The sequence below is a fragment of the Periplaneta americana genome, chromosome 12, assembly GCF_040183065.1.
Source record: "Periplaneta americana isolate PAMFEO1 chromosome 12, P.americana_PAMFEO1_priV1, whole genome shotgun sequence".
NCBI classification, from domain to species: domain Eukaryota; kingdom Metazoa; phylum Arthropoda; class Insecta; order Blattodea; family Blattidae; genus Periplaneta; species Periplaneta americana.
Window position 1 is genome coordinate 46,575,259 of NC_091128.1, and position 26,254 is coordinate 46,601,512.

General features: G+C 36.7%; 1 protein-coding gene across 1 annotated transcript in view; it reads left to right on the forward strand.

Moving 5' to 3' along the window:
- The first annotated feature begins 4,852 nt into the window (after positions 1-4,852).
- The window catches only part of LOC138710379 (protein THEM6-like), a 292,209-nt gene continuing 270,807 nt past the window's right edge, over positions 4,853-26,254 (forward strand). Inside the window, exon 1 of the mRNA XM_069841259.1 lies at positions 4,853-5,271. The gene's annotated coding sequence lies outside the window, so the exon portion shown is untranslated. The remainder of the gene's footprint in view (positions 5,272-26,254) is intronic.

The window sequence follows — 26,254 nt, forward strand, 5'->3', positions numbered from 1 at the left end:
ATAAGTGTTTCCCTAATTGTTTTGAACAGTGTATAATATTAACAAATATACCGTAACACAATCATAATAATAACGCCAATAATAACTAATAGTAGTAGTAGTAGTAATAGAGTAGTAGTAGTAGTAGTAGTAGTAGTAGTAATAGTAGTTTTATTTTTTATTTATTTTTTTTTACCTTGGGGATTAATTGAAGTGAATTTTTATGGCAGGCAGAGTAACTATCTCATGCCCCCATGTTTTAAATTGCTTACAGTGCACTTCATTATAACCAGGTACCCAGCTTCGAAGCCGTTAGCCCTGTGAACTTACAGTATAATTACTTTCCCCTATTATCATAATACAGGTTTATTATCTAAGAAATTAGCAAGTTCTTTGTGGTACTAGTAGTAGCAGCAGCAGCAGCAGCAGCAGCAGCAGCAGCAGCAGCAGCAGCAGCAGTAGACCTCATCATCATCCACAAAGTCTGAAATACTGGGAAAGCAAATTTTAAACAATTTTAATAATAACCTCCTTGACAAAATTCTGCTATTTTAAAAAGAATTTCCATGTGTCGGATATCCACTTCAGTGTCATTTTATTTATTTTTTTTATTTTACTTGGTTTTTTAACTATTTAACGACGCTGTAACAACTATGAGGTTATTTATCGTCGATGGGATTGGTGTTAGTGAGATAATATTTGATGATATGAGGCCGAGCATTCGTCAGAGATTACCTGATACTTGGCTTACAGTTGGAAAAAAAAACCAACTAGATAATCAGCCCAAGCGGGAATCGAACCCGCGCCCGTACGCAACTCTGAATAGGCAAGCAAACACCTCCGCCGACTGAGCTACGCCGGTGGCTCGCGTCATTTTATCCCACTGACAACTACCGCCAGTCCCGGCGCCGGTCGTACTTGAAAACTCCGTCCGTCGATTGTCGCTTCTCTCCAAATCTCCGAATCCCTCTGTATACCCCCTCTACCATCTACGGTAGTACCGAGATCACCGGAGGAAATTTTTCTTCGTAATCTCTGATTTCTCCGACAGTAGAATTCGCTCCGCTGAGCAGCACCATTATAATATTTTATTTCGGAGCTGCACTCGTGCGTGGATTCAATTCCCGCTAGGCTGATTGATTGGTTGAGCTTTTCCGAGGTTTTTCCCATCCATAAGGCGAATGTCAGGTAATCTATGGCGAATACTCGGCCTAATCTTGCCAAATACCATCTCGCTCTCAACAATTCCATCGATGTCTTTTTTTTAGTAGGTTATTTTACGACGCTTTATCAACATCTTATGTTACTTAGCGTTTGAATGAGATGAAGCTGCTAATGCCGGTGAAATGAATCCGGGGTCCAGCACCGAAAGTTACCAAGCATTTACTCGTATAGGGTTGAGGGAAAACCTCGGAAAAAATCCTAATCCGGTAACTTGCCCCGACCGGGAATCGAACCCGGGCCACCTGGTTTCACGACCAGATTCGCTAACCGTTGCTCCACAGGTGTGGACCCCATTGATGTTAAATAATCTATATTTGATACAGCGATATTACATAACCAACAACAAAAAATGTATTTAGGTGTCGGTTGGGTTTGAACTAACGGACTTTATACTCGTACTCGTATCCGAAGGTAGGTATAGTCACAGCTCGAACACTCAAACTAACTTTACAATAATATAATTTAATTGGAAATCTTCAATTGCAGGAGAAAGTTTGTATGAATAAATTATAGTAACATGTTCTCAACCTTGTGGCTCTGTCCTTCATCAGATATTCTTTCGTTCCTTCGCATTAGAATGTTGAACATAACTTAAGACAGTGAACTACAAGTGTGAAAATGATGCTTGTATACGCGTGACCTCCGTGATTACGATGTACGAGTAGGCCTATGTAGTAGTACAGAGAAAGGCTCAAAAGGGAACTGTAACAGATTTTGGAACTATAGTCCTATTGTGAGAGAAAATTAGTTATGTTTCTTTGATAATAATAATAATAATAATAATAATAATAATAATAATAATAATAATAATAATATCAGACTCATGGTCTAGTGGTCAAAGATTCTGGCTAGAGTTCATGAAGTCCCTGGTTCGTTTCCCGATGAGAGCACACATGTGGTCATCTATCAATCTATCTGATCATCCTATCATCATCGATGTAATGTAACTCCGCTTTCCAGGAGTCCCGGTCTCAGAACTGGATTACACGTAAGCCATTGCCGGGAGAGAAGATCAGATATATTTTAAAATGACAACCTAGTGGCACTGGATTAAAAAAAAATAATAATAATAATAATAATAATAATGATACCAGACTCAAGGTCTAGTGGTCATAGAAAAATATCAGTGAATTTGCTTTAATGATGTTGAGAAAATATTGGTATCTTTTTTTTATTGGGTTATTTTATGACACTGTATTAACATCTAGGTTATTTAGCGTCTGAATGAAATGAAGGTGATAATGCCGGTGAAATGAGTCCAGAGTCGAGCACCGAAAGTTACCCAACATTTGCTCGTATTGGGTTGAGGGGAAAACCCCGGAAAAAACCTCAACCAGGTAACTTGCCCCGACCGAGATTCAAACCCGGGCCACCTTGTTTCGAAGCCAGACGCGCTGACCGTTACTCCACAGGTGTGGACATCGATATCTCGAATCCGTATTAAATTAATTTCAGTGCTCCACCACAGAAAGGGAAAACCGACCATTTTGTAAAGAATGATGCATTTGAAAGCAAAGAAGCTTCCCAAGTTACTCCAGGCGAATTTTAGGACGGTAAAAATTTCAAGGCCCACGATCCGCCTTCTTCCCAATTCCACTTAGCCCTTCTGTATCTTACCAATTTTAAGTTAGACCAGCCACCTATCCATGATAATGTTGCCCAGTCAAACGTGCCGAAGTGAGCATGGAGAGAAATCACGACATTGTGAAGAAATCCAGGATATTATTATTATTATTATTATTATTATTATTATTATTATTATTATTATTATTATTATTCCATCTTATAACTGACGGAAAATAAGGTAGGTAGGTGGATTTTTGCTTTGGTATGGAGGAGGAGCCGAAAAGCTAGCACTGAAGTTTTTAGTGGGCTTATTGTGCCTCACCGCTCCTATACTGTGGATGATTTTTAAAGTCTGAACGTTCGCGTTTTTGTACACATTATTTCTCAGCCATGAGGTGTCATCTTTAGATCAACTTAGCTGGCCTTAAGGTTCTGTTGTAGTTCCACTAGGACTAGAGTGTTTCCTCCTCATCTCGAAAGTGTACTATGGCGCTGTTAGCGGAAGAGATGGTGATATTAAGGGATATGCTACTGGAGCTGAATGACAGCTGTAAGCAGTATGGGATGGAGATAAATAATGAAAACAATACAAAGGCCATGGCCATAGGAAGAAAAGTAAAGAAAGTAAACTTGTGAATTCTATACGGGGCAGTAGAGCAAGTGGACAGCTTCAAATACTTGGGGTGTACTATAAGCAGTAACATGAGCTGCTGCCAGGAAGTCAAAAGGAGGATAGTAATGGCAAAAGAGAACTTTTAGTAGAAAAAGGAGCATCATCTGCGGACCTCTGGAAAAAGAACTAAGGAAGAGACTAGAGAAGTACTTTGTGTGGAGTGTGGCATTGTATGGAGCAGAAACATGGACATTACAACGAAGTAAATAGAAACATTTGAAATGTGGATATGGAGAAGGATGTAGCATGTGAAATGGACAGACAGAATAAGAACTGAAGCTGTGTTGAAAAGAAATGGTGAAGGAAGAATGATGCTGAAACTGATCAGAAAGAGAAAAAGGAATTGGTTAGGTCACTGGCTGAGAAAAAACTGCCTACTGAAGGGTGTACTGGAAGGAACAGTGAACGGGAGAAGAGTTCGGGACAAAAAAAGATATCACATGATAGACGACATTAAGATAATATGGATCATAATATGCGGAGACTAAGAGGAAGGCAGAAAATGGGAAAGATTGGAGAATGCTGGGTTTACAGTGATAGACTTGCCACTGGACAGAACGCTTATGTATGTATACGTCAGTCACAGTAGGCTATTACACACGTCATCTTTTTTGTGGATACTGAAATGATGATAATGAATACTGAAATGGAGAGTGACAGTGAAATGATGAAGGGAAACGGGACAACCTCCGCTATTACCGAGATTCGAACCAGGGTCTGCAGTCATCGTAAGCCAGTGATGTACCGACTGAGCTAACCATACGGATGGATAGACAGACAGATAGTCTCAAAGAGATGGATGGATGGATTGGTGGGTAAATTAGGGATTTTGCGCTTTTTTTAACCCCACCATTTGTGAAGAAATCAGCTAGTTAGGAATTGAAATATTTCAATATGATATACGACGCAGTGCTTTTCTTCTGCAGAAAAAGATAGTGGAAGTCTTTTGTATGTAGAATATTTTTTTTTTAGCGGACGGAGAGATGATTGCTGTCCAATGCACGGAAATTTTGTCGTTTTTACCCATCTTTTCGTCCAACTGAGACTTCCAAGGTCTACGCAAAATAGAAAAGAAAAAGTTAACATAGTTATTCACACATTTTTCGGTTATTATGATTAAAAATGCAACAAAAACGTGCCGGAATGCCGTGAAGTTTTATACAGTTTATTAAAGTATATATTATAAAGTACTGTATGTAAAAACTAATGTTTTCTCCCCATTAAAAAAGTAATAATCCTAGTGATACATGCGTATTATCGAGCCAGCTGCTGAGATGCGGAACCATAATGCTTCGCGCGCAGAATCTAATTGTTGCAAGGCTTATATGGGCGATCTTGTCCGTCCGTCACCCTTATTAGCATAGAACCTTTAAATGTGTTACACGTTGTACTGCGCGTGGTCTGTAAAGATCGATTTTGCGTGCCACCTTCCAACCTTCATCGTTCAGTCGGTCGGCAGGACTCCCTCACTGCGAGTAAGGCCATCAGAGGGATCGTGGTTCTTCTCTACATACTTAATTCAGTTAAAGTGTGGCGTTTTGTGCGTGTGGTCACCGGGATGGATGGGAGGTACACTGTCCGAAAGCGTGCTCCTGAATGAAACATCTATCGATTTTGAGTCGCTCTGCTTGTATAACAACAGGCCTTGGTGTTCGTGAGTGCGGTTTTTTTATAAGTACATTGACTTGTCTGCCGAATGGGAATTGTGCAAAAGTAAATCAGTTGTAATAAGAAGACATTCTCTTTATTATCGACACGTGCACAGAGCTGTGTTTCTTTCATACTATCAGCGTCTGTCATTTCACATTTCTCAGCGAATTCGTTTTCCGGTAAGTAAATCATTTTGTCTCTTTCTTGTAGTAAGGTTACATCAGCTGTGGTATGAGAAACAAAGTGCTGAAATCTGTGATTTAAAACGTATTGCGTATAGAAGATTTCGCATTTTATCACATAATGAGTTGTTTAATGTTAATTCATGTTGTATACGCTTCTAAACTACGGGTAACTGCAGATAATTATATGTTAAATTTAAATAGTATTCTATCAGTATTCTTAATAAAAATATAGTAGGCCTAGCCTATATTCTGTCACTGAAATGAATATATTACCAAACACGTAGGATCCACATTACAGTGGTCAGAAATAGACTGTTGTTAAGTGTGTTAATAAGAAGTACCAACTGATCATCTTTGTGTCAGTGTTCTTCAGCTGTTTATGTGAACCCATTTTTTATGCTTTTCTGTCTACTGTTAGACAGGCTTACATACCATTGCAAACTTAGAAATCTACGTTTTGTCTGATTTATTTCTCGTAGGCCTACAGTCTACTTATTATTTTTTTTGGAAATATGATTTCTTCTCAGTTCGCACTACCACCACCATTATCAGGAGTTTAGTATTGGATTCGTGGTTTTGTTGACTTCCAAAGACGTATTTCTTTTTTTCTCCAGTGGGTATAGGCCTATGAATATATTTCCTCCAGCGATCTCAATCCATCAGTCCACGTATTGTTATACCTAAAAGTTGTTGTAGGCTACATAATTTCTTTAATAATAATAATAATAATAATAATAATAATAATAATAATAATAATAATAATAAAAATCGGAAAGGATTTAAAATATGAAGAAGAGTGCTTATTTTTTATTTATTTATTTATTTATTTATTTTTAGATGTATTGGAAGACATTTTAATGCGTCGTTAAAGAAATTCGATGTTTGAATAACTGTAGGATGAGCAAAAGTAGATATACGGTAGTAGCTTTTAACCACGAGGAACAGACAAATGCTATTTAATTTTAAAGAAGTGCAAGATGGTGAGCAATTTAAAATTCCTTAGAATTTCAGGTAGATATTGCAAAAGTGACGCTCAAAACGTAGAAGTGGAACAAAATTCTATTTTAAATTGCCATGAAAATCGTACTCTTGTAGTGTAATTTTATTTTCAATGAAATGGAAGTTAATCTGACCGTTAAGTTCCAGCAGAAATGGGTTCTGTATTGAATTATTAATGTTAACACAGCTATATTATGATTACTGAACGCGATTGACGTATATCAGCAAAATATTGTGCCTATTTTTTTATTTTGAAACAAATGACTGCGACAGTGAGACTGTGACGCACTCTGCCCTGGTATTGCAGATAATGGCGTAAATTCCGTATGTGGAATATGGACAGCTGTGAACCTGGAAATACAGACATATTCAACGCATAGTCCACGGAAGATCGATTGTCTATTTAGAAATGTAATGTTATACATTAACAACGGATTATTTTTTATTGGATGTTAGAAGATTATTAGTTTTAATTAGCACAACCTTCACGCTACACTATCAGCGATCATTCTTGGCCGATCGTAGTAGCCGCAGCGAGGCACTCAGCTCTGATGCTACGATCTTGGGTTCGAATTCTTCTGGATGTCTGTCCGTTGTTAATGTGTTGTATTCTGTTATCTTAGGCGGAGGCTCGGTATGATGCTTACCTCTCTTAGGGATGTCCCGTCGTTTATGTCTTAGGTTGCGGAAGTTTCATCTGCAGTTTACCGTGAGTGAATGAATGAAATTATCACCTTCACAGTGTGGACACTGCGGTTCCGTTCTGACGGCTGTTCTCAAAACAGTATACAGTAGAGTTGGGTCGATTCGTGAACGAATCGTTCATTCGAACGATTGATAATAAAGAATCGTAAGAATCGATTCGTTGTATCAACGAATCGTCCTTCAAAAGAATCGTAACGAATCGTCATTCAAAAGAATAGTAATGAATCGGCATGGTATCGTAACCCACGATTCTATTTATTTGTTTGATGTAACCTGTCAGCGGACATTTCCGAACCGTGCCGAATGCTCCCGAGCGAGAGTGAAATCAAAATACTGCATTTGTTAAGTATGGAAAATAATGAACACAAACCTGAAATTTGCATAGTTAAATAGAGATGTAAAGAAAAAAATGTACTTCATAATAAGGTTCAGTTGATAAATTATAATTTAGAAACATTATCTTGGATAATTTTGTAGACTAATGGAGGTCATACTGAATGGTTCCAACAATGAGAAAGAGACAATCCAATGTCTCGCCTCTTATGCCATCTATGCGAGAGATGTAGAACGTTTTTGTTCTACGCGTGGTTTGCAAAGGAAAGTGTCCTGCGTGTCGTTCGTTGACGATTCAAAAGAATAGTTGGAATCGCAGACTGGGAAGAATCGTGAACTCGTTGACGATTCAAAAGAATAGTTGGAATCGCAGACTGGGAAGAATCGTGAACGAATCGTTAGAATCTATTCGTAATGTCTGATTGAATTGTTGGAATCGACTTCTGAAAAAGAATCGTGTTGCCCAACTCTAGTATACAGTAGCTTTCAGCTCTGTGACTTCCATACAAAGTTAAAGCTGCCTCTTTAACTGCTACCGGTACTGTTACTGTACTTCCGATAATTTTGTTTGGTTGATAATAAGATATAATCAATAATTAATTTATTAGAATAACTAGCCGTACCCGTGCGCTCCGCTGCACCCGTTAGAAATAAATATAAAGTAATTACATAATTAAAATAGGACATTTGATCCAGGGAACATTCGTGTTTGATATAAGGGTAAATCGTTTATTATGTTACTTAATTTAAATTGTATTTAAATAATTAAAATGCGATCATTTTGATCCAGAGACCACTCATTTGGTCATAAAAATTATTTTAGGAAATACAGGAAACGAATGTACAGAATAGCCTATCAAGTTTTCTGTGCATAAGAAGCTATTTTAATCTTACCTGTCCTCGATTCACTTAGAAGTTACTGTAATAACAATATAGCATTATGTCCACCTAGAGAAACTACACTTTCCAATGGTGAATTAATAATTAATTATACAAATCGGTTAATTTAGCTTCCGATATTACTTCATACAAACGCAGAACATTATCTGTAGGCTATCTTTCATAGTTAATTGAAAAATGAGTTCTATTCAGTCAATACTTAACATAACACAATAAAACATGTTATAATAACATTTACACAGATTTTAAAAACAAACGTTTTCGCCAATTTTGATTGGCATCTTCAGGTCGTGTAGGTCGAATGGAACATGTTATAAAATGTGAACACTTGGTATATGACGTTAAAAACCATATCTTTCATAGCTTTCGATTGTTGCTGTCTAAGGCCCCTTATAGACGAAGTCATTTGTTTTTTAATTAATTACACGGCCTTAGATGACAGTTATTCTAATTTTAAAACTCATTTATCTCATTAAATATCAGTCCTATCAAAATTTTTCAAGGAATAAAACTTATCGGAAATTATTTTTAAAGAAACGTTTGTTATGTAACATTGTTCACAAAAATCAATAATAAGCGAGATATTTCGATTTATTTAATTCAGGCCCCCTTATAACCCCCCTTTTAAATAATCTATTTTGAATGCCATATAGCCTAAAATCTAAGTTACAACGAACTTAATTTACATTCCAATTTTCATCGAAATCCGTTCAGCCATTATCGCGTGAAAAGACAGACAGACAGACAGACATACAAACAAAAATGTCAAAAAAGCGATTTTCGGTTTCAGGGTGATTAATTATTATATATGTTAGGACCAATTAATTTTGGAAAATCGAAAATTACCAGAAAAATTTCGGCTACAGATTTATTGTTAGTATAGATTGGTTTTTGTACTCGTTATCTCTACACATACATGAATGTTCCGAGCAGACATTAAACCCTTAAAAATATTAATATTCCTTGATGCTGTGGGCAGTTTGTTCTATTAAGAGCACACAAGAAAAGCACACCACTGGGATACAACAAAATCTCGGCGAGATACCAAGCTCGTCCAGTGATCCGAGGCTGCTCTTGGGCGTGGTTTCGAATCCTGATTATACTTATCTGGTTGAATATTTTTCCAAGGTTTTCTCCATCTGTAAATCGTATCTTGGTAATCTCATGACGAATCCTCGTCTCATTTTAGGGTTGCCTGGTGTCCCATATTGTACTGGTTGTCCCATATTTGAGACCTGGGACCTGAAATTCGCCTTATAGTTGGAACAAAGAGGACGTATTGCATGTAGAAAAGTACAGGGACATCATTTTATTTTTACCAACATTTTTAATATTAACCTGTCTATACCTTTAGAGAACCGGAAACACCGCTTGCTCCCCCCTCCAAGACTGGAGTTCGATGATACTGGCGTAAAACACAAATCACTCTACTAGGTATAGGAAGGAAGAAAAGTAGTTCATCCATTTGCGTAAACTAGGAAATATCGCGATTTTGAGTTTGATAATTTTCATTAGGTTTTTCTTTAATCAAAGTACAGTTAAGAATAAGTGTTTTTACTCACGAAGTGAGTTATCCATGCGAACGTATTCATTATGCAGTGTATATTATACTGTCTACAGCACATTAGCGTACAATATAGAGAAAGAAGTTAAATTGAAAAATAATCATAATATGAATATTTAAACACAATTTTGAAAATGGTGGCCGTTAATTTCGATACAGGCTTCAGTTCTTTTGTGCATATTATCGCACTATAGACTATTGCATCTAATTCCAATTGCCAGTTTCGTCCTTCGTCCTAGTAACTCATGTTGAAATAATTCTGTACCTACTCTACGTACTGTAAATTAAATCTTCACTTCTGCCCGACCCGAAAATATAAAATTACTCAGACATGCTACCTACTGTCCGTCCAAGTGGTTATGCCGCAGGATTTTAGAAAGGGGGAAAATCACGTGACAGTTAATTACTTAACGAGGCTCTTTTATTTAAGTTAAATTAAACAGCTGTATAATATTACGTAAACTTCCAATTCCTAAGAGAAATTAATGTTTTCAGAAAAGAGCTAAGACAGCCCAGCTATTACAGAGGGGCGAGGAGAAGCAGGTGGGGGAAATCGGGATGCAACGTAGGCAAACGGACAGTGCCTGTGCGAAAATATGATTAAATATTGAAAGCTCTTTCGTCACTGGAAAACGCGAACATATTTCTGGAACGTACTATTCTCAGTAACTCAGTACTGCTTATTATCTGCAGTCTTGGTTCTGTGTGGAGTTGGAACTTCCTTAGTAGAAGGGGTGGGAGTGAAGTACATTCAAAAACTCAGGTACAATAATATATACTAGTTTGTGTAAACACAACTCTTACAGTTACCTCTTCTCAATTAATGTCCCTTATACATTTTACGAATATTTTTTCTTAGGTTTATTTTACGACCCTTTATGACGCTTTATTTTTATAATAATTGGTATTTTAACAATTTAACATGAGTTATATGTATCCAGTCACATCCATAATTTATATTTCTCGAAACCAAATTCAAAATTGAACTACTTATCAATAATCTTCAATTACGTAAAAATCATGAAATCAACTTATGCACATTTCTATGTATGATCTAATGGATTAAGTTAGATTTCGTCCTTTTAAAATATCTGATGATGCCGAAAAGGCGAAAACGTTAATATTCAGTTGAGATGTCATAACAAATAACAAAATTTGCAAAATATAGATAAATCATATTGATTGAACATTTTTTAAAAATAAACTTACCTGTAGTAATGTCACGAGAGGTCTGGGAAATCTCAGACCTCGAGTGACATTATTAGGACTATTTCGTGAATAAAATAAAAATTTAAATAATATATCCCTAAAATTCGATCACAAAATGTTAATAATTGTATATTAACGAATACTTAAACTATTCAGACATTGTGACGTTGAAATACTCATAGATGAATATCGATTACTGCAATAAAGAAATTCGATGTTATTATTCAGTAATGCCAATTGCGAAAAGCGAAACACAGGTTTAACAATGTTAATTACATGTATTGCACTTCTCTTTTATTATTATAACATAAATACATTTTCATTATCTGCTGAAATCATAATTTAATTTAACAGTAACAGTGGGGACAGCTATATACCAATGCTTATGTATTCACAGCGAGATATATTGCTACACAGTGAAGCCATCTATGTATAGATAGGCCTAATTAAAACACGAATTTTATTACGCCATACGGAAGGCAGTTTGATCAAAGACCTTATTATTACTAAGCAAGGTCTTTGGGTTTGATATGCGATGATGTTACATAAATTTGCACATCTGACTTTCTATTAATTGTTTAATTTCATTCACAAAATACAAATTTTATAGGCTACAATTATAGGTTAAGTTACCTGTGGGAGCAGGATCAATGTCAGCTGTGCCTTATTTCGACCGTTACTTACAATCAGTGCTACACGAAAGCATTTTTTATAGTTCGACAAACGCATTCTCGCTGTAGTGTGTAACGGAACTAAAACTGCATCTACCCAGTTCAATATTCCAATCGCTTATGCGTGCAATCTGAGAAGAATATTGAAAGAATCAAGTTTAAAAGGTACGTTCAATGAAGATGCATGAAGATTTTGTGTCTACATGGTGCGCCGTTTTGAACGTCGTCTTCACTGCGTAAATATATTAATTAATATTAAATATCAATCTTGCATTCATTGCTCTAAAGTTGAAAGAAAAGTTTAACCGTGTAGTTGCATCTTAATGTATTCATGATCATAAATTTATGGGGAAACAGTTGGCGACAACGACTAAACAAAAGAACGACCATGCGATAAATTGATAGCGATAAATCTAGCTGCAAAAATTATCGCAAAGTGTGATTGTGATTGGTTGGAATTCAAAATTTCATTACACTTCATAGGTCGAAAATGGAATGACGTCATAAAAACGAAATAGACAAAATAAATACTTTTCTCAGAAAAAGTAATTTCATCATAAATGTTAACACTGTATGAATTCTGATTTTTACTCTCATTAGAGAAACATAATGATTTATCCGTTTGCAGTTTTTAATTAAAATGGACTGTTTTCTTGCAAATTAAATACAAATATTAACACGTCTCGTTATTTCCTGCCATTAGGAAGTCTGGCAACCTTGTGTGGGGACTAAAGGACGGAACGCTGCTATTCAGACCGAGTTTGTGTGTGTGTTTTCGTAATTATGCTGGCGACGCGCTGTTGTCAAATTACATAGACTTCCAGCCTAATTTTCTAATAAACCATGCACTTAATTACAAATGCACAACAGGTTTTTCGTTTACTTTAATGTGCTCTATTGTCCCCTTCAATCTGCACAGTTTCATCACTTCCACCCTGTAGATATTCAGACATCTAGTCTGTGTCAATCTTCAGCTAGCGTCAGTGTCACAATCACCCTTCACAACGGCAATTCAATTATTCGGTTAGTGTCAATTATTCCGCCATTCGCCCATTCGGTCCTGTCAGTTCATTGTCAGACAGTGTGAGTCAGTTCAGAGGCGTTTCAACTCCAGTGAGACAGTGATGAAAACAACAGTGGTAACGGAAGTAATCGGCAAAAGTAAACCTCGCAGATGTTTTGTCAATCAAAACTGTATGTTCAGGGAATCAAACCTCTTTTCTGTTGATGAGCTTTCGGTTGATTCACGACTGGGCCGCCTAGTACGTAAGAAGATACGTCGAGACAGCTGAAAGACGTCACATTCAGTACGTCTTCGACAGACACAAGAAAGAAATGGAATCTTGGCGAGCTCAATTGAGGCCAACGTAGTGTTGAAATTTTATTGTGATTGTCACATTGGAGCATGTGCAACAGTTAAGGCTGGTGCGAAAAGAAAAATGTCGCTGCATGCTGAATAATCCGATGTTAGTGACTTCAAGAGATTCTTCCTGTTGTTTATTTAACTGCTTTGCATCAGTTGTGTTATACAGGGTGTAAGGGGTATAATCAGCAGTCGTCGGGGACGGTCTACAGGATCAAAAAATGTCCATACAACATAGGGTCAAAGCTTGATAGTTTTCCCAAAAAAAAAATTTCTTCTCTTATTTTATTCGCGTTATACTACTTATATCGTTAGTAAAATTACTATAACAATTGCATCAGTAGATATATCTAGCAAAGAGTTAATATTAGTTTATATAGATATTTCTGTGTTCTGTTACGTATTCGTGAAATTAAATAAAATTGCATGCTTCAATTTGTTAATATTCTGGCGTGAGAGACGTGGCAACGTGTTGAGCAGGCAGTACTCTGTACAGACGTAAGTACGAGTCAGCTGAGTTCAAGCTCCCTGTCCGTAGCTCTACTGCCGAGCGGATGACAGTTCAGTATAGGGTATTTGATAAACAACTTACAATGTTATTCACAGTTTAGGAATATCATGTGTTATTAATTTATGGAGAAAGTCGTCGTAGTTGAAATGAGGCAAGAAGATGTACCGTCAATGTTTTCCGCAATGAAGATTACCTAATCGGCGAACTTTTGTAGCGGTTTCTCAACGATTATTAGAAACTAGGAGTCTCTACCTCATTTCGAAAATCACACAAACAGAAATATCTTTAAAAATGGTACTGCTTTACGGAAGCGGGAGAGATTAAAATGTTCCATTTAAAAAAAAAAGTTCGTGTGATTTTGTGTAGTAAACCATTATTGTTTATTTTTTAGACGTACAATAAAAATGGACCAATATTGTTAAATAAAATGGAAATTTACCATAAAGTTCTATTAATGAGATTGAAAGTTTGTATTTGCTGTTCGTTTTATGTAAACAACGGTCCGCTCCTACATTACAACAGAGCATCTGTTTTGTACCGGTATGTCTATTGAGCTGTACTGTGTATAACCCGTCTGAAAAATCATTGCAGACGGCAGGTAGAGTAAGCTTGGACATAAACATGCGATCGATACTGCATTACGTCACCCTGTTCTGACGTACTATGCACAGCGCTGCAGTAAAGAAATGCCTCAGTTCAGTTCGTTCAGTCCTAGATCATATATGTAACAGATATGTCGGGCTTATAGGCTTTGAGGTTAACAACTTTTGTCAGGTTTACTACGCTGCCATCTAGTTGTTACATAGGGAGTCACGTCATAATTCCCATTTGAATTGCATTAGCGACTGTGCTGCCATCTCATGTTCGTTTACGGCGGACGGATGGCGATCCTGGCGGTTGTTCTCTTCAAAGTGCTGCCGATTTTAACGTAGCGAAGAGTTGTCTGTTACATATATGATCTAGGGTTCAGTCTGCTAGTCGGTATCGGAAGTGTGTGTGTACACAAGAGCGAATGGAAACTCCGCCGAGACACTCGTCACACGAAATCTTACACTCGCAAAGCAGAAATATTATATACAGTGTGCTAAAATTTTGTAAATAAGAGAAAAAGAAAGGTCTTATCATTCCATTAACGAACGCTGTGAAAAGAGCAGCAACGGCGGTGGGGAAGAGTGAAAAAACAAAACATACTATAGCTAAGGAGGTGAAGAAGCAAGGAGCATTGGAGGACAATTTTCAACTCCTGGTGAAAGCCGCCCACATCCAAAGAAAATTGTACTTGACGATTTTGAAAAACTGTGTCATCCGCAGAACTTTTTTGGAGTTTTATGAGAAGAGTAAAGAAATTCCGACTCTACGCAAGCTTCTGAATGCTGTTAAGAAAAAGATACAGTTTAATGATGGAAAAGATACATTCTGGAGGCTGTCAGTTTTGAAACAAATGACCGCACAATCAATAAGCGAAATCAGCAAATAAGTCTGGACAAAATGCTGCCAACCTGTTAAACATATCGAAGACGAATATTGGCGTCGTGACGCGTTAATGGAAGAGGAAGTAGAAATGGTAGTAATAAATATAGGCATTGTGATTAGTGATGAAGAGTGTAAAGAAGATGAGATGGATTATGATAGGCCAGGTAGGAGCACATACACAGCAGAAGAAGGCAGTTCAACTGATAGTGCAGATGAAATTGAGACCTCTGCCACGGGCATACATGTACTCCTGGAATAAAGTATGTTTATATACCGTATATGACAGAAAAAGTAAATTCAACTATGGTATTGGTAATTGTATTTATGTTCATAACAGTTGTTGATGTTTTTATTGTCAGACTGTCCAAACATTTCTCCAGCTGACTCGCCACGCATCGAGACTGAGCGGATCGCATTCGCGACACACGAGCGCCCTCATCTGAAAACTGCAATGTTTCATCAGACGGGTTATACTTGTAAACTCCCTCCTACCCATCCAGCAACGTTGCCAAACGCCTAATATTGTAAACTTTAATAATTAGTTAAATATTGCAATTAGAAAAAAATTGTGAGGGCATTTTTTCTTCTTTATGACATGAAAATCATCAGCAAAGCTCGGAACTTGGGGACTTGTGTCTTGTGCATGAGTAAGGTTACAAGTACAACGTACACAAAGCTCACGCTGCAAGTGCTCAGGGACAGTCGTATGTACTAAGAAAGTGACCACAACTAATGACAGGAAGACGGACGAAGAAACTGTTATGTCGAACCCAGTGACATTCAGAGAATTAAAGGTAAACGGTCTGTTTGAAGAAATAGAAAATACGAGTTATTTCGAATGGGTATTATAGAAGTTTGAAAATACATTATGTTTTAAATTTAAGATACAGAATTTCGTGGATAATTCGGAGGAGATACATTATTTTTTTCGAATGGAGAGTTTATATTTTGTAAGTTGTGCCACACACAAACTAGAGGCTGGAAACGGAATTCATTGAAAGACATTGCAGTCCTCAAATTGGAGAAAAATCTGTTCATAGCCATGGATCGAGACGTAGAGGGACCTGCCCTAGTAGTGACACACAAAATGAAAACTATTTTCGAGAAAAAATTAGGATATACTTATCTTTCTCAGATACGAGATCAGCTAGCAACTGCTGAAAATAGAACAGAAAACAGTAACAGTGAAAAAAATTCAGTATTTTAAGTCTAATACCGAAAATCTTCGAATGTAGGTAGTCATACACTGTAATAAAATGTACACAGCAGAACAGTAAATTTGATATATTTTTCATGTTTATTTTTATTATATATATATGCTATGAAATTACGTATAAATTTGATATATTTTTCATGTTTATTTTTATTATATATATATATATATATATATATATATATTATATATATGCTATGAAATTACATGTTTCAACCTACCATAATATTACCAATATGTTGTCGGAGCCAGAAACCACTTTTGTAGCAGACCTGACAGTACCTCCGTGCTGGAAGCGGGAGTATGTTGACATTGAAGTCCGGTCTCTTAGTCACGTGCAAAGACACAAGTCCCCAAGTTCCGAGCTTTGATCATCAGTTAAAATAATGGCATTTATACCCCTTACATCCTGTATGTGTATTTATAACGCAGCGGCATGATAATACAGCTCTGTGTTGAGTTTGATGTTGTCTTGGTTCTGAATTCAATTGCAATGTAGTGAGCGGTAATTTTATTTATTTCGATATATTACATCGAGAACTATTGAATGTTAAATCCTCGATTAAGTTTGATTTTGACTAAATAGGAGAGAGTGGGAAAGTTGTGACGAGCAAGCAGCTGCAGGCGAACTGAATATACAGCACTAGCTAAATAAATAAGCCTGTTTGCTTACGGGTTGTATTTGATCCGTGTCGTGGGATAGAGGAATATACTGTTTTAATGCTTCAGAATTCGTAAATTTCTCCAAAGCGCATTAGGTTTAAAAACCTGAGCGTAACATGTGAAATAGCTATTTCATATTCGGAAAACTTTTGCTCGGGCGGTTCAGCAATGGCTCTCGCCCAGTATCCAATGATAGATTCTTCACGGTATACTCATATATTGTGTCGTAGTTCTCCCGCCTCTGAAGTTATTTGCGAAGGATTAATTAATCTAATAGGTGTAGTTTTAAATATTTGGAGCTAAGCGGGATGAAGTTACAGGAGAATGGAGAAAGTTACACAACACAGAACTGCACGCATTGTATTCTTCACCTGACATAAATAGGAACTTAAAATCCAGACGTTTGAGATGGGCAGGGCATGTAGCACGTATGGGCGAATCCAGAAATGCATATAGAGTGTTAGTTGGGAGACCGGAGGGAAAAAGACCTTTGGGGAGGCCGAGACGTAGATGGGAGGATAATATTAAAATGGATTTGAGGGAGGTGGGGTGTGATGATAGAGACTGGATTAATCTTGCACAGGATAGGGACCGATGGCGGGCTTATGTGAGGGCGGCAATGAACCTTCGGGTTCCTTAAAAGCCATTTGTGAGTAAGTATAGGTGTAGTTTTAGGTTTTTTGTGATCGTGCTTAACAGAAAAGTTTAATGTGATTTAAACATAATTTGCTGTAAATAAGTTCTATAATGTTTAACTTATTTGTCAGAGGTAAAATATAAATAGTTCGGTTATGTTTGTAATTGAGATGTAAGAATAAGATGTTCGTCATGTACTAGACCAGGGGTCGGCAAACTTTTCTTCCAATGGGCCAAATAGTAACTACAGTATATTAGCCTCTGCGGGCCAAGAGGCATACTTACCTACTTACTTACTGGCTTTTAAGGAACTCGGAGGTTCATTGCCGCCCTCACATAAGCCCGCCTTCGGTCCCTATCCTGAGCAAGATTAATCCAGTCTCTATCATCATATCCTACCGCTCTCAAATCCATTTTAATATTATCTTCCCATCTACGTCTCGGCCTCCCCAAAGGTCTTATTCCCTTCGGGCTTCCAACTAACACTCTATATGCATAAATGGATTCGCCCATACGTGCTACATGCCCTGCCCATTTCAAACGTCTGGATTTAATGTTTGTAATTGTGTCAGGTGAAGAATACAATGCGTGCAGTTCTGTGTTGTGTAACTTTCTCCATTCTCCTGTAACTTCATCCCTCTTAGCCCCAAATATTTTCCTAAGCACCTTATTCTCAAACTAACCTGCTTTAGATTTTCGAAAACTTTCCTCCCATCATCACCTACGGAAACATAAATTTATAAGTAATGAACCTTGAATCGTTATTAATTTCAATTCAAAATGAACACAACGAGTGACATCCTTAATTTAACAGTATATAAATAAATAATCAATATACAGTTCTTAATAATGAATTTACCCGAAAGTTTGTGCATTCCATAATTCTTAATATGGACTTTGTTGAAATGTGGTTTAATATTGAAATGACGAGTAAAAATAAACTGGATTGGACACAGCAAACAAGCAATTCCTTCGTCTTCAACAACAAAATGAAATAATCATATTCCCATTTCCTTTGGAAGTAGTATTTCTTCACGAGTTTAGATATTGCCATGTTCCAGTTCTCTTTAAACTGCAGTACGCGTATTGTGTATTTATTTATTTATTTTTATTTATTTATTTATATATTTATTTGGCTGGAGTGCGTTACAATGTTGAATGACAGCATTGACATCCGGTCATATAGCTATCACTCACTTATCAACATACAATTTATTTATCGTGCTGTTACTAGTAAAACCAGTTAAGACCAGTAATACAAGTTTTGTAAAAACAGGAATTAAAACTTTATTAATGCACGACAAATCATAATAAATTCTTCAAATAAAGTAATTGGTTTGTTGCCTGCAAACAACATTTCGGACTTATTTCATTTTAGTAGAATACAGAGCACGGAAAGACAAGTCGGGGACTGTACTTAACTTATTTTACACAAAAAGTGGATTTAATCGGCTTTACTAGTAATAGGACGATACACATAGGTAGACCTTCTTACATTATTAGCACACATATATTTTAAAATTTATTTTACATATCTTTAATTTATTTATTTCCCTCATTCATTTTTCTCTTACTTTCTAAAGGTATGTTTCTAAGGATTTTATTATCTATTCATTTGTAATTCTTGATAGCGTATTGTATACCTGCCGCCGCGAATGAATGTTAATGCAGCCGAGCGTAACTAGAACGTCATGACCGCGCTGGTAGAAAAGGTGGGTGGGGTAAGAAAGGGGAGTGAGCCAAATTTACCACGTTTATTTTTGTGTCCAGTGGTATCCGCTCGTATCTCTGGAGTTTTTCTGGACTTGGTTGAAAGTTCGACATATCACTCTCTTCTACTGAGGTAGCTCTAGGTGTTTCTTGCATCCTCTTCAGGAACAGCTTCATGGAAGATTAATTCTTCTGTATCTTCGAACTTGAAACTTTCTTGAGCTTCCATGAATAAATTTATAGCTTCTTCACCTAGCCTATCTGTCGAGACTGCAAATTTACTTCCGCACTGGAGAGGTTTCCAATCAGTCCCAACCAGAGTGCTGCATTGGAGTTAAATCGCTCGCTTGAACTCGGTCGAGTGTCGCACGCTCGAGTAAGATACGATCGGTCGTGATACGCTCGTAATAAATAGAAGCACAGTACAAGGTCATCTCACCGACATGTCTTATCTTGTATGGAAGGCGACAGATAAGATACACATATGTTTTGCTCACACGGTAAAAATAAGGCTTTATTTTCTGCGTTTATGACAAACGTTAATGGAACAGTCAATGGAACGTACCAAAACAGGAACATGAAGTTATAAATAAAATAGTATGAAAAACTTAAAGTTATTATTCCTAATTAATAATTATTCAATATTTGATATACCGCATGTATAATATGATAGGTCCATACATAGTGTTCCGCCTATATACTGCGACAATGTAGAAACGTTTTACATACTAGGTTCAAAAAGTTCCCGGAATTTGCTAGCATCATAGAAACAACGTACCTTAAACACTATTCTACAGCATTCCCTTCAAAATAGTTGCCTTCCGCAACAACACACTTTTGCCAACGCGTGTAGAGTTCCTGGAAGCAGGCCTGGAAGCCATTTTGTGAAACCCGTCTTAGTGCTCTCGTCGCGTTTGCGATAACCTCTTCAGCATTGAATCTCCGTCCTTTCAGATGACTTTTCAGACGGGGAAACAGAAAGTAATCAGGTGGTGAGAGATCAGGAGAGTATGGTGGGTGATCCAAAGCAGTTATGTTGTGCCTGGCAAGAAAATTCTTTACAATAATTGCGCGATGAGCAGGTGCATTGTCATGAATCAGGAACCAGTTGTTTTCTACCCACTTTTCTGGACGTTTCCTTCTCACTGCGTCCCAGAGGCGACGGAGGGTTTCTACGTACAATTCTTTCGTTACAGTACGACCTTCTGGAATGAACTCATGGTGCATGAGACCCTGAGAGTCGAAGAAAACTTCCAACATAACTTTGCTTTAAGTGTGCTTAAATGCGACAGGCTCATGTCAGTAGATTTACTGGCATGTGAAAGAACTCCTGCGGGACAAAATTCCGGCACATCCGGCTATGCTGATATAACCTCTGCAGTTGCGAGCGTCGTTAAATAAAACATAACATTTAAAATAACTTTGCCTTTGGAAGTGTCCCTAGGAAATTTTTGCTTCCGAGGAGATGTTTTCGATTTCCACTCAGATGACTGTCGTTTAGGGACTGGGTCGTACAAGTAGCACCAGTTTCATTTTGTTTAAGAAATCACCATCTTCATCAGCCATACTGACCATGTCCCCAGCAAAACACAGAACTTGATGTTTGTACTTTGCTCTGTGGACATAATTACAAAATGCGACGAACAAACAAAACACTATGATAAACAATTGCCTACAACTCAAAACCAATAATTGCCATTATCAGCAAGGAAATGACATCATCAATTTTACCAACAAAACAAATGTATAATATCCCTTGTTATATATTAATACGAAAAATGGTAGTAAAATTCCGGGAACTTTTTGAACCTAGTAGTATAAAATATTATTGATATACTGTAGCAGTAGATTAATAACAATATTAGTACAGAGATAACGTCTCAGAAAATATAATAAAACGAATAATCGTGCTGCACAACTGTTACAGACGCAAAGATTGATACACTAATTATTAGAGATTATTATTATTATTATTATTATTATTATTATTATTATTATTACTACCAGAAAACTTGATACGGTTCTTGCATTATCGTGATTGTGTTCTCCGTTTATAATAATTACATTTACATCCAATAACATGTATCAGATGGTCCACACCTGTGGAGTAACGATCAGCGAGTCTGGCTGCGAAACCAGGTGGCCCGGGTTCGATTCTCGGTCGGGACAAGTTACTTGGTTGAGATTTTTTGCGGGGTTTTCCCTCAACCCAATATGAACAAATGCTGGGTAACTTTCGGTGCTGGACCCCGGACTCATTTCACCGGCATTACCACCTTCATCTCATTCAGAAGCTAAATAACCAAAGATGTTGATAAAGAGTCGTAAAATAACCTACTAAAAATATCATATGTGGCAAAAACAAAATCACTCCTGTGTGGAAAAAGAAAAACATTTACCTACAACATTTATATTACATTTTAAAGCAAGTTTTGTAGTTGTGCTATGGAGAGGTTAGTTAAACATTGCGAAGTTTTGAAATGATAAACATCTATGATGTTACTACACAGTTCATTACTGTAACAAGAACGAATGTCTGACGCTCGCCTTATACCGTTCGAGCATTTATCGCTCGTGACAATTTTACCCCTCATACATGTGCGCTACCTGTCGGATTATGCTATGAACTACTTGGCGCTCGAGCGAAAACGTCCGATGCAGACCTCTGGTCCCAACTCTAGAAGCCCATCTGGTAGTTAAAATAAATAACATAAAAAATCTGTGCATTTAACAAATTAGTAATCTTTCAAATTATGTTTTATATAGTTAAATTTATTATAATTTTAATGACTGTATTTCTACTATGAATGAAAATTGATAATAAATGTTCGTAGAACGAAAAACCCTTGTAATGATCATGGTAATTAATTTTTAAAATCAGTAATACATAACGTGTTCACCTTGAAAATATCGCACCGTTCCCGTAAGGACAGCTTTGTTGATAGTTTTCGCATTCATCGAAACATCAGGCGATGTGTTTGTGTCATTGTCACTTGACATTATTGAACAAGTAGAAAAAATCAACAAACAATAATTATAATAGGTAACAAATATAGGCTTAATAATATCAAAACAAAAAAAAATATTATAACTTATTGTAAACTCTGTTACATAGATCGAAGACATCAGTTTGTGTTGCCGTGTAAGCGGTGATTAATTTGCATGCAACAACGACTCAAGAACACTTGAGAGTATTTCATACTTTATTTTTTTACTTTATTACAATGGGAGAGAAAGCCGAGACATGGGTCGTTTTAGTATTTATGTATTTTCACCAAACAAATCCCCAAACAAAACTGTGACATCGATCTGACAACCTCTCCTTGTTAGATTCAGAAGTCCGGCGACAGACTCCGTTATTAGTGCATATAGTGGAAAATGGAAAAGGGTAAAAGTTGTTGGATAGGCCTATATGTAGTTTTGAACCTAACGTGCTTGAATTTTCAACGTAGAATGCACCGTTGAGATTGTACACTGGTACGAGCCTCAATGGGATGAAAATGCCCTGTTGCCATATGCTTCGTCCTTCAAGGGGGCATGACGTTATGGCAATCGACGTAGTATACTGGGTAAATTACGAAATGATGACGATAATTAACAGTATTGCCAATACAAGTTCAGGGAAAACCGCCAGGCAAGAATGGAATTCCTCTGAATTCTTATTTTGTTAATGTAAATAAATGTTTCTTTGCACTGTTGAAAGCTAAATAAACGCTAATCTCTACGTGTCCATTATTTTTATCCTTTAAATCAGACCTGCAAGAACTGTAGCTTTTCAGAGAAACTGCCTTCGTACCTCTTCTACCAGTGTAGTCATAGAGTTCTAGTTACGCTCGGCTATACCAACATTCATTCTCGCGGCGGCAGGTACACAATACGCTATCAAGAATTACAAATGAACAGATAATAAAATCCTTAGGAACATACCTTTGGAAAGTAAAAGAAAAACGAACGAAGGAAATAAATAAGTTAAAAGATATGTAAAATAAATTTTAAAATGTATGTGTATATACTTACTTACTTACCAATGGCTTTTAAGGAACCCGGACGTTCATTGCCGCCCTCACATAAGCCCGCCATTGGTCCCTATCCTGAGCAAGATTAATCCAGTCCCTACCATCATATTCCACCTCCCTCAAATCCATTTTAATATTATCCTCCCATCTACGCCTCGGCCTCCCCAAAGGTCTTATTCCCTCCGGCCTTCCAACTAACACTCTATATGCATTTCTGGATTCGCCCATATGTGCCACATGCCCTGCCCATCTCAAACGTCTGGATTTAATGTTCCTAATTATGTCAGGTGAAGAATGCAATGTATGTGTATATAATGTAAGAAAATCTACCTATGCATATTGTATATAAATTGTATGTTGGTAAGTGAGTGATAGCTACATGACCGGAGGTCAATGCTGTCATTCAACATTGTAACGCACTGCAGCCAAATAAATAAATAGATAAATAGGTAAATAGATAAATAAATAAATAAATAAATAAATAAATAAATAAATAAGTAAATACATTTACTGTAGTTAGAAGAGAACTGGAGTATGGCAAATTCTAAATTCGTGAAGAAATGCTACTTCCAAAGGAAATGGGAATATGATTATTTTGTTGTTGAGGAAGACGAAAGAATTGCTTATTTACTGTGTCCCATCCAATTTATTTTTACTCGTCATTTCAGTATTAAGCGACATTTCAACAAAGCTCGCATTAAGAATTATGGAATAGACAAACTTCCTGGTAAGTTAATTATTACGAACTGTATATTGATTATTTATTTATATACTGTTAAATTAAGGACACCACTCGTTGTGTTCATTTTCTATTGAAATGAATAGTGACATTTATATACAGGGACATCATTTTATTTTTACGAACATTTTTAATATTAACTTGCTTATACCTCTGGAACAACGCCGTTTGCTATTCCCTTCCACGACTGGAGTTCGATGATACTGACGTAATATACAAACAAATCACTTTACTAGCTATAGGAGGGAAGAAAAGTAGTTCATCCATTTATGTAAACTAGGAAATATTGCGCTTTTGAGTTTAATCATTTTCATTAGGTTTTTGTTTAATCAAAATACAGTACAGTATTAACAATGCGTGTTTTTACTCACGAACTGAGCTGTCCATGTGGACGTATTCATTATGCAGTGTATATTATACTGTCTACAGCACATTAGCGTACAATATAGAGAATGAAGTTAAATTGAAAAATAATCATAATTTGGATATTTAAACACATTTCGATACAGGCTTCATTTCTGATGTGCATATTATCGCACTATAGCATATTGTACATAATTCCAATTACCAGTTCTTCGTACTAGTACCTCATGTTGAAATAATTCTGTACCTACTCTATAAAAGAGTACCTTACGTACTGCAAATTCAATCTTCACTTCTGCCCGAAAAGATAAAATTACTCAGACATACTACCTACTGTTCGTCCAAGTGGTTATGTCGTAGGGTCGTAGAAAGGAGGGAAATCACGTGACAGTTAATTACTTAACGAGGCCCTTTTATTTAAGTTATTTTAAACAGTTGTATAATATTACGTAAACGTCCAATTCCTAACAGAAATTAATGTTCTCGGAAAAGGGCTAAGACAGCCGAGCCACTAGTTGGCGAATATAAAAGCTGGTTGGGGAAACCGGGATACGACGTAGGCAAATGGACGACAGTACCTGTGCGAAAATGATTCAATATTGAAAGCTCTTTCGTCACTGGAAAATGCGAACATATTTTTGGAACGTACTGTGGCTACTATGACTATATGCGGTCTTGGATCTGTGTGGAAGACGGTTGAAGGGGTGGGAGTGAAGTACATTAAAAAACTCAGGTACAATAAAAATTGAAGTAAAAATAAAATGATGTCCCTGTATACGGTTTATTACTTAAATGTTGAAAATTTATGTTTCCGTAGGTGATGATAGGGGGAACGTTTTGGAAAATCAAAAGCAGGTTAGGCGCAAAGAAATCTCTAAGAAACTACCGACAGAAAATCTAGCATAATTGTAAACCTTGAAACGAGATAACGCATTATAAATACAATGATTTTATTACAATCATTTTTAAAAATTACAGTGACGCCACTGATGGAACTTCAACACACAAAGATTGTCAACAATGCAGAAGGCGATCATTCCTAGTAGAAGTAGAGTGAGGCTGACGTCATATTTCCCCTACTTACGGGTTCTGCAGGCCTGCTTTAAATAATACGCAAGTATCTCTAAAATCCGGTAGAACTAGAGGAAAATCCACTACTTTGGCAGCACTGGGATTGGTGGATGTGTCGCACTAATGTAAAGCCTCAACGGTGTATTGTACGTTGAAAATTCAAACACATTAGATTGAAAACTACATATTTTCAACAACTGTCCTCTCTTTCAATTTTTCGCTAACTGCACTAATAACGGAGTTTGGCAATGTCGCCGAACTTTTGAATCACTCTGTATAGGGCGCACAATGGGCCAAAGCAAGCCTAATAATTGCAAGGATACGTCCCAGATCCGACCCACAGTGTGCAATATTCTCACTCTAGGTGGACAAAAATCAAATTTCGTCACGTTTAGTTACGCATAGGTGAATATGAATTCATGTTCTTTAACATTTGAGGAATGTTGTGAGAAATAGCTTTTACTGTTTTACCAGCGGCAAACTATGTTTAGAAGGGTATGAACAATGAGTTCTTCCTAACACTTCTAGCTCCGGTTCAGTCGTAGACAGAGAGGCTTACTATGTGGGTGAAAAAGAGCCAATTGTTAGTGATTTATTGTGCTGTGAAACATGGAATCCGTTCATATAGGTACGTTCTTACTAATGTAACTTCAATTACAAGTTTGTAAAGTATTTTTCTTCTTACAGAATGGTTTAAACATTACAATTGAAAAAAAAAAAATATTATTTTAAAGTTCTTCAAATATAATGTGAGTTTTAATATATCCGGTCATGTCCTGTTACAACAATTATTTTACCATTTAATACAGAATCATTTAGAGTATTGAATCCCTGTTGT